We start from the raw sequence: 14,182 nt of genomic DNA on the forward strand, positions 1-14,182 counted from the left end.
ACTATGGTAACCAAATAACTGATAAACATACTTATATACTTCTAAATACATACTTATATAGATAAATTCACAACCAGGCTCAGAACATATACTCGTGCTCATCACACAAAGATATGTCCCGGGTGGGATTCGAACCCACCACACGCGGCGCTACAGTTGTCGCGGCGAGGTGACCGCTTAAACCACTGCGCCAAACGTGCAGTTTGGCGCAGTGGTTTAAGCGTACGTTTAAGCGTACGTACGTACGTTTTATCTTAAGTCATTAATGGCTGTCATTAATGAATTTTCATCATTCCTGATAACCGGTACTGCTTCCTCTACTGTGAAAACTGGTCAGATGCATATAAAATTATCTAGTGAAGTTCCCATTGCATATCACCCATACCGATTGTCTCATCAAGAGAAATTAAAAGTCCGCGAAATGATAAAGGAGCTGTTAGACAAAAACATTATAAAGGAATCAACTTCTGCATATGCGAGCCCTATCATCCTTGTTAAAAAGAAGGATGGCACGGATCGTGTGTGTAGATTTTTGCGCGTTAAATAGAATTACCATAAAAGACCGGTATCCTCTCCCACTTATCGAGGACCATATAGATCGGCTTGGCGGGTCCAAATTCTTCAGTTGTCTTGATATGGCTTCCGGGTTCTATCAAATCCCTATTAGTAATGATTCCACCCATTTAACTGGATTCGTGACACCCGAAGGACATTATGAGTTTCTCAAAATGCCATTTGGACTTTGCAATTCACCAACGGTCTACCAAAGAGTTATAAATGAGACCCTTCGAAGATTTATTCACGCTCGAAGTGTACTTGTTTATATAGACGACGTACTTTTAATGAGTAACACAATCTCTGAAGGCGTTAGTTTACTCCGTGAGGTATTACAGACACTTACTGAAGCAGGTTTTTCGATAAACCTTCGAAAGTGCTCATTTTTGACAACAGAAGTTGAATATTTAGGCCGAATTATAAGTCATGGTCAGGTAAGGCCGAACCCTTAAAAGATCGAAGCCTTGGTTAATACTCCCAAACCACAGACTGTTAGACAAGTTAGGCAGTTCTTAGGACTGGCTGGGTATTTCCGTCGCTACATTAAAAACTATGCAACGGAAACTGCCAATATTTCTAAACTGACTAAAAAGAACGTTAAGTTCGAATGGGGTGAAGAACAAAAGCGGGTTCGTCAATATATAATTGATCGGCTTACTAATGAACCTATACTAGCCATTTTCGATCCTCAGTTAGCTACTGAATTGCATACAGATGCAAGTAGCGCGGGGTACGGGGCGGTGTTGATGCAAACACATGGTGATGGCAACAAACGCGTAGTTGCTTACTTTAGTAAGGTCACCCTGGGAGCGGAAAGTCGATACCACTCTTATGAACTGGAAACTTTGGCGGTTGTCAAAGCGTTGCAGCATTATCGACATTATCTCATTGGCATAAATTTCAAAATTATTACAGACTGCAATGCTTTGAAAGCCACCGAACGTAAAAAAGATTTATTGCCTCGGGTTGCGCGCTAGTGGATTTACTTGCGAGATTATAACTTCACAATAGAATATAGAAAGGGAGTAATGATGTCCCATGCCGATTACCTAAGCAGAAATCCACCAATAGCGCAAGTCCACTGCATTGAAAGGCCATTGAATTGGGCGCAGATAGCTCAATCTGCCGATAACGAGACTCAGGCACTTATACAAAAAGTTAACGAAGGCCACTTAGATTCGACTCGGTACTTGTGTCGAAACGGTATCTTATATTATCGCTATACTCCAAAAGGGGAAGAAGGTAGGCTTCTATGTTACATCCCTAAAGGACATCGCTTAAGTGTGTTGCGTGTTTTTCATGATGAGCATCAGCACATAGGTGTGGATAAAACTTATGCTCTCATACTTAAACACTTTTGGTTTCCCGGACTCAAGAGTTTTGTCCAGAAATATGTTTCGCATTGCCTTATTTGTATTTCGAAGAAAAGAGTTCCTCGAGCACCCGAACAACCCATAACTTCATGGAAAAAACCGGATATACCTTTTAATACTGTGCATGTAGATGTTCTCGGGCCTTTACCCGAATCTAAAGGTTATAAATTTGTACTTGTATTAGTTGATTCGTTTACAAAATTTTGTCTGTTGTATCCTTTATACCGTCAAGATACTGTTGAGCTTAAACGGACTATTAATAACGCAATATCCTTGTTTGGCGTACCTAAATTATTAGTATGTGATCGCGGTCGTATGTTCGAAGCGTCTAGTTTCACAAGTTGGATTTCAGAGCTTGGTTGCGCCATTCACTATATCACGCCCGAAATGCACCACGCAAATGGGCAGGCCGAGCGTTATATACGTACGGTTTTAAATTTAATTCGCGTCGAAAGTCGTCATAAGGATGTTGTTTGGTCTGATTCAATTAGTAAGATTCAACTTGTTCTTAATATTACTAAACAAAGAACCACACAATCTTCCGCTATGAATTTGTTAATCGGTACTGATGCGACGACTCCTGTGATCCGTGCTCTGATCCGCGGTGTGGCAGTGGATATAGCTGAGCCCAATTGTGATGCAAGACGAGAGTTGAGCCGGAGTCGAGCAGCGACACTACTGAGCCAAAATCAAGAATATCAAGATGCTCAAGTGAATCGTCACCGACACCCTCCCAGAGTATTCGCTGTTGGCGACTTAGTGTTCGTCATTAAGTATTCACAGTCCACGGGAAAACTCGATTCAGGTATGCGAGGTCCATACAGAGTTGCAAAGGCCCTGCCGAGTGATCGGTACGAGTTGAAACTCCTAAGTGGCGCACGTGGAAAAACTACTCAAGCGGCGGCACAATACATGGTGCCGTGGAAAGGAGAGTGGTGTCCCGAGTCTTGTGCAGCGTTTTTCGAAGGTAAGTGGTTTGAAAAATTAATGATCCGCTTTGTGTTACAGAGTTATACAGGCCATAATTCGCCGTGTATATACTTCTGGTGTCTGGAGTGTGTTCTCACGTGTGCAGTCTCACCCAGCACGCACTTTCCAGTGTGGAACGGACTGTGTTCCGGAATTGCGCTGTATGGTGTACACGGACTATAGTCTGGAATTGCACTTGCGTACACGGACTGTGTTCCGGAATAGCGCTGTATGGTGTACACGGACTATAGTCTGGAATTGCACTTGCGTACACGGACTGTGTTCCGGAATTGCGCTGTTTGGTGTACACGGACTGTGTTCCGGAATTGCACTTGCGTACACGGGCTGTGTTCCGGAATTGCGCTGTTCACAGGCTTTGTTCCGGAATTGCACTATTTGTGTACACGGACATTGCTCTGGCAGACACGTTTTGTTATAAAACGTGTGTAGGGTTGCATGAAACGCGCGTTCGCTGTAATTAAGTGTAAAAGGTCTGTGGTTGGCTGAAAGATTTAGATATACAAGGTCTGTGGCTGATTGAAAGACTTAGGTATACAAAAAGTTGAATTGTGTGAATATTTATGATTGAGGGCCTTGAAAGTGTGAAGTATGAAAGAATAGGCATGATTTGTTAACTGGTTAAATAACTAACTGTTTTTATTATTTCCCTATCAAGAGACTGCCACTGACGATGAATTGGATGATGCTCAATCCGGGCCATCTGCTGCTGCTCCTCCAGGAGCTCCGCCTGGTAACACAGAAGGTGAACCTCCGTCGCCAGCTGCAGAATAGACCAATCGACCACTGTGAAGATGTGCACCGAGGACGGAGCACGGTCAGGAGAGGCCGTATCAGCATAATTGAATTTGATTTGTCATTGCTTTGTGACGTCACGCTTCAACAACTATAAATACGAACGCCTAACCGCTTAACGGTCATTTGACTCTCGGCTTTCGTAGCGATAGGTTGTTGTTGCATGGCGATAGAGTTAGATATTTTGTTACAGGTAGATTATCGGTTGATTGTTTGGTTCAGTTGTATTTTCAAAGTTAATTTATTTTAGTTGCGATAATACTTAATTTTAGTGGTTAATGTTCATTTATTGTTTATTGCTAATTAAGCGTTAATAAATAATTCGTCGGTAATTGTCTCTTTTTTTTTAAAAAGCTAATATTGATTCTCCTAAAAAAAATATATATATATATATATATACAGGGTGTAAACGACGGTTAACCGAAAACTTCAGTGTTAATTTTGTGGCACTAAATGCGCGAATTTTACTTCAACCATTTTTCTCGGAAATGATTGGTTCCCGAGTTAGTAATTTTTGAGCGCTCAATGTATCATGAACAACGCGATGTATCCTCGCGCACGCCTATGAAATTGCTCATTGTATTGTAGTTGCACAGTAGGCAGTTAGTTCTCACCGGCGGCGCCGCGCGGCGCGCCGAGCGTCGACATGCCGCGTCATGTCGTAGGTACACGTACGTACGCATACAAACGCGTCTATGCGCTCACTTGTATGCAACGCTATCATTAGATAACAGTCTTACGTATCGTTTATTGTATTGTAGGCAGGCCCATATGTTACAAAAGCTGTAACGTGAAATCAAGCAATACTGCAAAAAGTAACCAATAACAAGAAAGTGCTAAAAAAAATTGTTATCAATATCAATAAACATGCGATTATCTGGTGTATGGCGAGAGTTTGAGTACCTTTGGATTCTGAACGTTCAGATGCAGAGTACGCCGTGCACTTCCACGAGCTTCACCATAACACATCAACAATTATTCGTATTCACTAACACAACTGCACTTCGAGAATAAGAGTAACAAAACTAATATTGATAAAAACACTAACGATACAAAACCGAAACAATAACAAGTAATAATAAACAACAGTTCACACACGACACGACGAACACGACATAACTAAACCGGTGAAGAGCTTCCATCTTCCGCGAGCGAACTGCTCGAACTATCAAAGAGAGCCGCCGGCGCGGCGCATCCGCACACGCGCCGCCCATTCGTAAAAAATCGTAAATTCATAAAATAATAAATAAAAACCCTGCGTGCCTAGAAGTACGCGAAATTGAAAAATAATTCCCAAATGAATAAATAAATAACATCAGGTGCTGATAATAGCAAATTTTTATGAACACTCGCTTACTTCAATTACGTACGATTACTTCTTATGAGATGAGGTTCAAAGTGTCCGCCACCAACACGCTCGCAGAGTTGAGAGCGCCTCAAGGTCTCTGCATGTAGCCGCGGCATCAGCGACGCATCCTCGATACACTCCGCACGCAGTTTAGTAAATGCATCCTCGATTCTACGGCGCATTTCTTCACTAGAATAGCACTCACTCGCGAACACTTTTTCTTTTATGTAACCCCATAGAAAAAAGTCTAGTGGGGTTAAATCCGGAGAACGCGGTGGCCAGTGATGAGGACCAAACCGGCCGATCCACCGGTCACTAAAAGTTGTGTCGAGCCACTGTCGCACGTTGAGCGCCACATGCGGGGGTGCGCCGTCGTGTTGGTACCATACGTTAGGGAGTTGGGCCAGTGGAATCTCGTCCAAAATTTCCTCCATCCTAGTTTGTAGGAACTCGTGGTACCGCGCACCATTCATCCTTTCTGGAAGAAACACTGGTCCCAAAATTAAATCGTTATAAACGCCGGCCCACACATTTACCGACCAACGCGTTTGATGCCCTGTTTCGCGCGTTGCGAACGGGTTTGAGTGTGCCCAAACGTGGCTGTTTCGGCGATTCCACATCCCATTCCTCGTGAACATTGACTCATCCGTCCATATGATGCGAGCGGCAAACGCAGGATCCCGGCTGTGTTGGTTTTGCAGCCATCGACAGTAAGTAATACGGCGAGTTCTATCTGCCGGTAATAAGGCTTGCACTTTGTGGACGTGATACGCTCGCTGCCGATCCCGGCGCAGAATTCGATGCACACTCGTGTGAGATATGTATGCGTGACCCGTAGCGATGACGCACTACCCGGGCTGCGGTACGTGTACCTAAACGCGGATTCTGGTGCACGGCTTCCAAAACATTTTCCACCGCACGTGGACGCAACATTCTTCCGGCACCTTCCTGCTGCGGGACAATCGGCTGATTATCCAACACGCGTTGGTACGCCCGGGTAATCACGCGACTGTCCGTGGGATGGCGAGCGTTTGGGTGTCTCTGAACGTACAGGTTCAGAGCACGATGTGCGTTGCCACGTGCTTCACCGTAGCACATCAGCATTTCTGCGTACTCACGCGCACTAAACTGCATTTCACCACAAAATAACAAAAACAATAATAATAATAACAAACAAAATAACAATAAATAACAATAAAAACACTAACAACACAAAACTTAAACAATAACAATTAATAACTGACAACAGTTCACACACGACACGACTAACACGAAACCGAAATTTGGAGAGCATCCGTCTTCCGCGAACGAAAAGCACGAACTGCATCAATCATACAAATTTCAAATAATGTCCGCGATCAAAGAGAGCCGACAAACCGCACCGCGCAGGCGCACGCGCCGCCTCGTGCCCTCGCCGCCGCCGCCCGCCGCCCCGCGCAGGCGCCCGCGCTACCGACTCGTTGACGAGTTAGGTACCCAGCGAGTGCGTTACAATTTACGTAGATTCAATAAAATGATATCACAAACTTTGACCTATGACTGCGACGAGTTACTAGTTTTACTTGTGACAGTTGTTACTCTTCGCATTGTAGTTTTATTCAAACACCGAATAACATTACTAAAATTATTGATGTATGTTTAAATTACTTTGAAGTAACTGTTTCACACAAAAATAACCTTTATTACGAATACTTTGATATTTAGTAGTTACCTACCTACATAAAACCAAATTAAAGCTAATAAAATAAACACGAAACATTTTTATAACTTATCCATGAAAAAAATGTACATAGTGATAACAATCAATATCCATCAATATTCTTATCAGAGAAACTAGCTCATCATAATTCATAACTATCATAATCCACGGAAAAAAGTATGAAGCATCCATATTGGCCTATCCCATCTTTGTTACGTACAGCCTTGTCCAAAAGTATTAGGCACCCTATAAATTACTAACTTTATTTCCATTAGAATAGTATAAAAACATCAATATTTTGCTGGGCCACCCTTTGATTTTATCACAGCAGCAACTTTGTCGGCGTATTACGTACAAGTTCCTTAAATTACTCTGGAGAAAATGCATTTCATTCTTGCACTTACGCGTTTTTAAAGCAGTTTTTGATGTTATCGCGATATTTGATGTTATTACAAAACCACAAATGTTCTAGCTTTACGGTAAGACTTTAAAATGCAGAATGACAAAACATTAAAAACAAAGATTTAAGAAATTATAATATTTGATATTGTTGCATCAGATATAACGTAGGTATGCCACTAAAATGTACCGCTCATTGTTTTGAATAGTGATTTAAGACACTAGGATCACTTTTCAACAGACGATGTATTAATTGTTCAAATAGCACAAGTGTGTAGTAACTTTATTGGGGGTGCCTAATACTTTTGGCCAAGGCTGTAGGTAAGCGCGCGCGGCGTCAGTACGGTCGTGTTGTGCGATACTTCAATACTTCAGCATACATGTTAAATTGTTTATTTGAGATTTTTTACGTATTTGTACGTGTTATAATTAGATATCACACACACATTTTAAATCTTATGAATGTAGGATATGTAGGTAGGTATAATTATGTTATTTTCATTTTTAACAGAACAAATACTATCTAAGTAAAAAATAAGTAAATAGGTTCCTAACTATTTTAAGTAAATACTTATTTGGCGAATTATATCCATAGTATTGATTCAAGTATTTGCTTCATTGAGAATTAAATTCAAATTCGAAAGACTGCCTTGTTTTGAATAGTATCAATTAAAATGTTATTATAAATTAATAAATAATTAAAGACAAAACCTAAAATGTGCCTACGCCACGCCCGCCACCACAACGATGCACACTAGTGAGTGCGACGCTGTGTGCGTAATCGTGTCTGTGTAGCGCGCGTAGGTACTTGCGGCGTGACGTCGACCGTCGCGACCGGCCGCCCGTGCGGTGTCGTTGGCCGCGCGCGAACAGCTGATAGCGAATTTATACGTCGTTTTATTCCATTGCTGTTTTTTGTGAAAAACAGTAATTTGAAGGTTTTTTTTTCATATTCATGTTGCATTGTGTAGTATTAACGAAATAATACCAAAAAAAATAAAAAAAAAACGCCTAAAAAATCGGAAAAATCAAGAAAAAAGCGATGAAAATTTTCAACGCCATAAGCACCAGAATCATGTCTAGAATCATTTTTTTTATATACATACATTTTTTCATATATATATATACAGGGTGTAACAGACAGACTACCAAAAATGAAAAAAAAATGATTCTAGACATGATTCTGGTGCTTATGGCGTTGAAAATTTTCATCGCTTTTTTCATGATTTTTCCGATTTTTTATGCGTTTTTTTTATTTTTTTTCGGTATTATTTCGTTAATAATACACAGTGCAACATGAATATGAGAAAAAATCCGTCATATTACTGTTTTTCACAAAAAACAGCAATGGATTAAAACAACGTATAAATTCGCTATCAGCTGTCCGCGGCCAACGACACCGCGCCGGCGGCGGCCGGCCGCGACGGTCAACGTACCTACGCGCGCCACACAGACACGATTACGCACACAGCTGTCAGCCTCACTCTCACTAGTATGCAGCGTTACTTAGTATTTGTTCTTCTATGTTAAAAATGAAAATGACATAATTATCCCGCTCTCCGATAAAAGGTACATTAATAAGATTTAAAATGTGTGATATCTTATTATTATTACACGTACAAATACATACAGAACGACAAAAAATCCTATTGATATTCTTTAGCGCTATAAAAATCTCTAATAAACAATTTAACAAGTATTGTCGCTTTGTTCTATTTGTTCTTGCAAACTTATTATTCTATTCGATATTTACACGCTCATTCATACAAGCGCAGTGCGACTCGAAAAGTAGATGGCCGTACTGACGCGTGACGCCGCGACCGCGCGTGGATGTTACATAGATGGGATGCGACAAAATGAATGCTAAGTAATTCTCCGGGGATAATGAATTATGATAAGTTAGTTTCTCTGATAAGAATATTAATGGATATTGATTGTTATCATTGTTATGTACCTACATTTTTTATGGTTTAATTAAATAAACGTTTCGTGTTTATTTTATTTACTTTAATCTGATTTTATGTTATTAAATATCAAAGTAGGTATTTTAAACTTACATCAATAATGTTTGTAATGTTATTCGGTATTTGAATAAAACTACAATGCAACCAGTAACAACTGTGACAAGTAAAAATAGTACCTAATGCCACATCAATATTTTATTCAATCTAATCTCTCGCTGGGATCCTAACTCGTCGCTCGTCACCAAATCGGCGGCGCGCGCGCGGACGGCGCGGAGGGAGCGGGTGGCGCGGGCGAGGGGCGGCGCGAGTGAGCGGAGAGGCGCCGGCGGCGGCGGCTCTCTGTGATTGATAGTTCGAGCAATTCGCTCGCGGAAGACGGAAGCTTTTCACCGGTGTCGTTCGTTATGTCCTATTCGTCGTGTCGTGTGTGAACTGTTGTTTGTTATTACTTGTTATTGTTTCGGTTTTGAGTTGTTAGTGTTTTTATTGTTATTATTTTTGTTATTATTGTTTTCGAAGTGCAGTTGTGTTCGTAAATAGGAAGAAATGTTGATGTGCTATGTATGGTGAAGCACGTGGAAGTGCACGGCGTGCTCTGCACCTGTACGTCCGGATCCAAAGGTACCTACTCAAACTCTCGCCATACACCAGGTAATTGCGTGTTGATAGACATTGATAACAATTCGTTTTAGCACTTTCTTATTATTGGTTACATTTTGCTATTATTGTTTGATTTCACGTAAGCCAAGTAGGTATCTACCTACTTACAATTTTACTATGAGCCATTGTAACATACGAGCGTACTTACGATACCTACCATAAACGATACATAAGATTGTTATCTAATAATACATACTAGTGAGCGCATAGACGTGGTGGTACGCGTACGTACCGCTGATTGTTGGCAGCTCCTCGCATGATCAATTATTGTATCAACCACATTGTAAAACTTTTGGCGATTGAAAAGAGTGGCCGTGAGTTTCTCGCTAGCTCTTCTCATAAGGCTCTACCCCCTTTCTGAGCTAGTGGTAGATTCAGTAATTGTAACGACTATCGTAAGTGTCAACATTTGACCTAAATGAATAAATGATTTGATTTTGATTTTGATACCTACGACGCGTCGCGACATGTAGTCGCTCAGCGCGCCGCCGCCGCCAGAAATCTCGTAGGCATGCGCGGAGATATATCGCGTTGTTCACTATACATTGAATGCTCAAAAATGACTAACTCGGGAACCAATCATTTCCGAGAAAAATGGTTGAAGTAAATTTCGCGCATTTAGTGTCACAAAATTAACACTGAAGTTTTCGGTTAACCGTCATTTACACCCTGTATATCGGCGTGGAAATATTTCACATGCAGTAAATAATAACACAATTAAATTTAAAAATTATGCTTTGATGTCAATTAAATATTATAATAATCATTAAAAATAATGGAAAATATGTATATCATGTCAATTACAAATAGTCAAATTAGGAAAAGTCAAAATAGGAGATAGATGGCGCTAGGCGTCATGTAAACATTGGTTTCCCGCGGTCGCGTTTAAATAATTAAAATAAAATAGTTTCATTAAGTTTTAACAGTTATAAAAGCGATATTATGGTTACTATATATATGTTAATTATCGTCTATCGTTGGTGAAAGTGTATGAACAGTATAAATAAAACTAAGTGTAAATCTATATCAATAGCAAGTGCAGTGTAATTATCCAATAAATAAACATGAAACAATAAACTGGAACTTAAAACTATAAAGTACTGTCAATTACAACTATAAGTGAACATAAATATAGCAAATTTTCATATAAAAACATAATCTGCAAATAAACAGTAAAAAAGTGACGCCTACTATAATTTCAAAAACAAACTGTCATTTACTGCATGCATTGCATCTACAATTATATTAATTTTGCTAATTTCGATTCATCAGTATTGAAGTTCTCTGGCTCTCTAGTAGAGCTTCCGCTTTTGCTTGCGTCAACAAGAGTGTGTGGGATCAAATCCTAGTGAAATTGCATGTGACTTTTTGGAGTTTTTTGTTTTATTTTTTTTTATTTTTTGGTGAATCTTAAACCTTAAACACTTAAACCAGGACAATTAATAGTGTTTAATTATATGACTTTTTTATTTAATTTAAATTAAATTGTGTTCAAATACAGTTTAAATTGTACATTAGAACATTGTACATTAAAATAGTCTAAGGAGTGTGATCATTTATTTGGCCTCCTAAGAAAGTAAGACTGTGGCTCTGAGGCTATAATTGATCGGTCCTATGGTGCAAGTTCGAGCCTGACTGTGAAGTGTTGCTTTTTGAACCTTATTTAAATGGATTACTTTACTAACATTACATTTCGTAAAAGAACTCAGTCTATGTCAAACATATCTACTGAGTCTACGGACAGTTTAGATGCTGATGATAACGCTGGTATCAAAAGTCTAACAGATCTATCTACAATGCATACTCCTACAAGCGAAGAAATTAAGGAACTAAAAACATCTATTGAACATCTGAAAGAAGAACTCGCTACTGCACGTCAAAAAATAGAAACATTACATCAAGAAAATAAGTACCTGAAAGAAAAAAATGATAGTAAACTACAGAGAACAGAACAACATAATAATAATAATAGCACTAGGACGATGAAGAATGGAAATACTAAGAAACAAACTACTGATCGATCTAATATATCTCCAAGGAAGCTGAATATTGATTACGACTTCCAAACACCCAAAGCTTCACGTAATAATATTAAGTCAAGAACTTCAGAGGTTACAAATGATTTATTTACTACTACTGCCAGGAACAAAAACGACTGCGCCACAGAAACAGGGAATATTAGCGTAGATGCCAAAATGTCAAAATGAACTAGAATAAAATCAAACATAGAAGGAACTAAAGATGCAGTTAAGCAAAAATTGGATTTAAATAAGGATAGTTGCAGAAGAATTATATTATTATCTGATAACACTATGCAACACCAAAAAATTCACTGGGATCCCGAATGGTAATTCGTATTAAGAATACTTAGTGTAATACAGACAACACATTTATATTTATATATCACGTCACAGAAGAGAGATAAGAAGAATCTTGATTTGTTTACTGTCTGCTTCACTTTTTTGTGGATAGTCATAAAAATATATCTTTTCTGGGTACACAAGTCATCAAACGTTCAGATTACTCATTAATGACATGGGTTCAGTGAGTGATGAACATGGAGAAAGATTTCATGCAGAAATTGCAGAGTATGAGAAGCGTTATCAGGGTAGATGGAAACCAGCCATGCTTGCAGACTACTGTTGGAGCCTCCAGAGGGATACTGTGTCTACTGGTTACAAGAGGAAAGCCAATTGTTGAAAAAAAACATGTTTTTTTAATGTATAATAAAAATTTAAGTCTCTCCTTTATACATTTTTTTTCAAAATCAGTAAGCCTATCACTACTAAATCTGACGTGATGTAATAATTTTATTTATACACACCGAATAGTTTTAAGGTGATAAGTTATAATTACATACTGTAAGTCTGGTGTTTTTTTTTTCAAATTTGTTGCATAGTGTACCTAATCAAGGGCACGGAATCGTTAAAAAGTTGATTGATAACGAGAAAAAAATAATCCTAGGTGAATACGACATAATGGCTATAAGAAAGCACGATGCACCGACCCGAGAAGTTCTATCAGGCTGTTCATCATTATCCACAGAACTAAATAAAGATGATAATGTCATTATCATTTGTGGCAGTAATGATAAAAATCCAACTCAGTTCATGATAGAAATATCTTCCGCTATTAAAGCTCTGAATAATTGTAGTGTTTTTGTGGTTAACGTACTGTATAATCCGCATCTAAATGTAAGTAAATTAAATTATAATCTCAAACTCATAAGTAATAACTGCGAAAATTGTTATTTTATAGAAGCAAACATGGGAGATGATATTGTAGGAAAAATAATACATAAAATGAACACAACAAAATATAAAACTACATTCCTTTCTTACAATAAACTATTAGACATTAACTCTAAAACAAATATAATAAGCACGATATCAACACGAACATTACTTAACTCAGAGAAAGATATTGTAGAGCTTAAAAACAAAAACTGTAGCATTAATAATACACATGAGCATGAACAGATTCCGCGCAAAGGAACTATACCTGACTACTTTCACACTATAAATAAAAATAAAATATCATCACCGATACAGATGACTACTTATATCAATGAACAAACTTTTTTTCGTGACTAACAATAACCATAACCAATTTACTATACTTCATCAAAATATTGCTGGTATTTTAAATAAAACACAAGAATTGGATGTCACAATTAATGAGGTATCTGAATCTGGTACAAATGTTAATGTTGTATGTTTGAGTGAACATTTCATTATAAAAGGGGAAGAACAGTATTTAATGTTAAATAATTATAAACTTGCTGCGATCTATACCCGTGTTAAACAATGTCGGGGAGGAACGTGTATATTATGCAAAAATAATATAGAATTTGAACAGCTACATGATGTGCACGAATTTAATATAGAAAAAGATTTTGAGATCTGTGGAATAGAAATAAAAACGCCGCGTCTCATAATTCTTTGCGTTTATAGAACCCCCAATTCCAGTTTAAATATTTTTTTCGAAAATCTTGAGAAAACCTTAATTAACCTACAACACAAAAAATCGAAGACAGTAATTACGGGAGACTTTTTAATATTAATCTTTTACATAATAATAGTAACACAACTGAGTTTAATGACCTTCTCTCAAAATATGGTATGCAGTGTCACATACAGGTTCCTACGCGCATGAACACATGTATTGACAATATTATTAGTAATATCCCTAACCCAGTTGGAAAAATTCTAAACCTTTGCCTGTCAGATCATAATACAGCTCAAATTCTCCAGTTTGAATATGATTCAACAAACAATGCTTCAACATATTATTTTACCACTAAAGATGATCTGAGCAAAGAAAATATAGAAAAAATCATCTACTGCATCAGTCAACTATCTTTTTCTGAAGTCTATGAGATATCTGATACCAATACTTCATA

Source organism: Anticarsia gemmatalis, chromosome W, assembly GCF_050436995.1.
Source record: "Anticarsia gemmatalis isolate Benzon Research Colony breed Stoneville strain chromosome W, ilAntGemm2 primary, whole genome shotgun sequence".
Lineage (NCBI taxonomy): Eukaryota > Metazoa > Arthropoda > Insecta > Lepidoptera > Erebidae > Anticarsia > Anticarsia gemmatalis.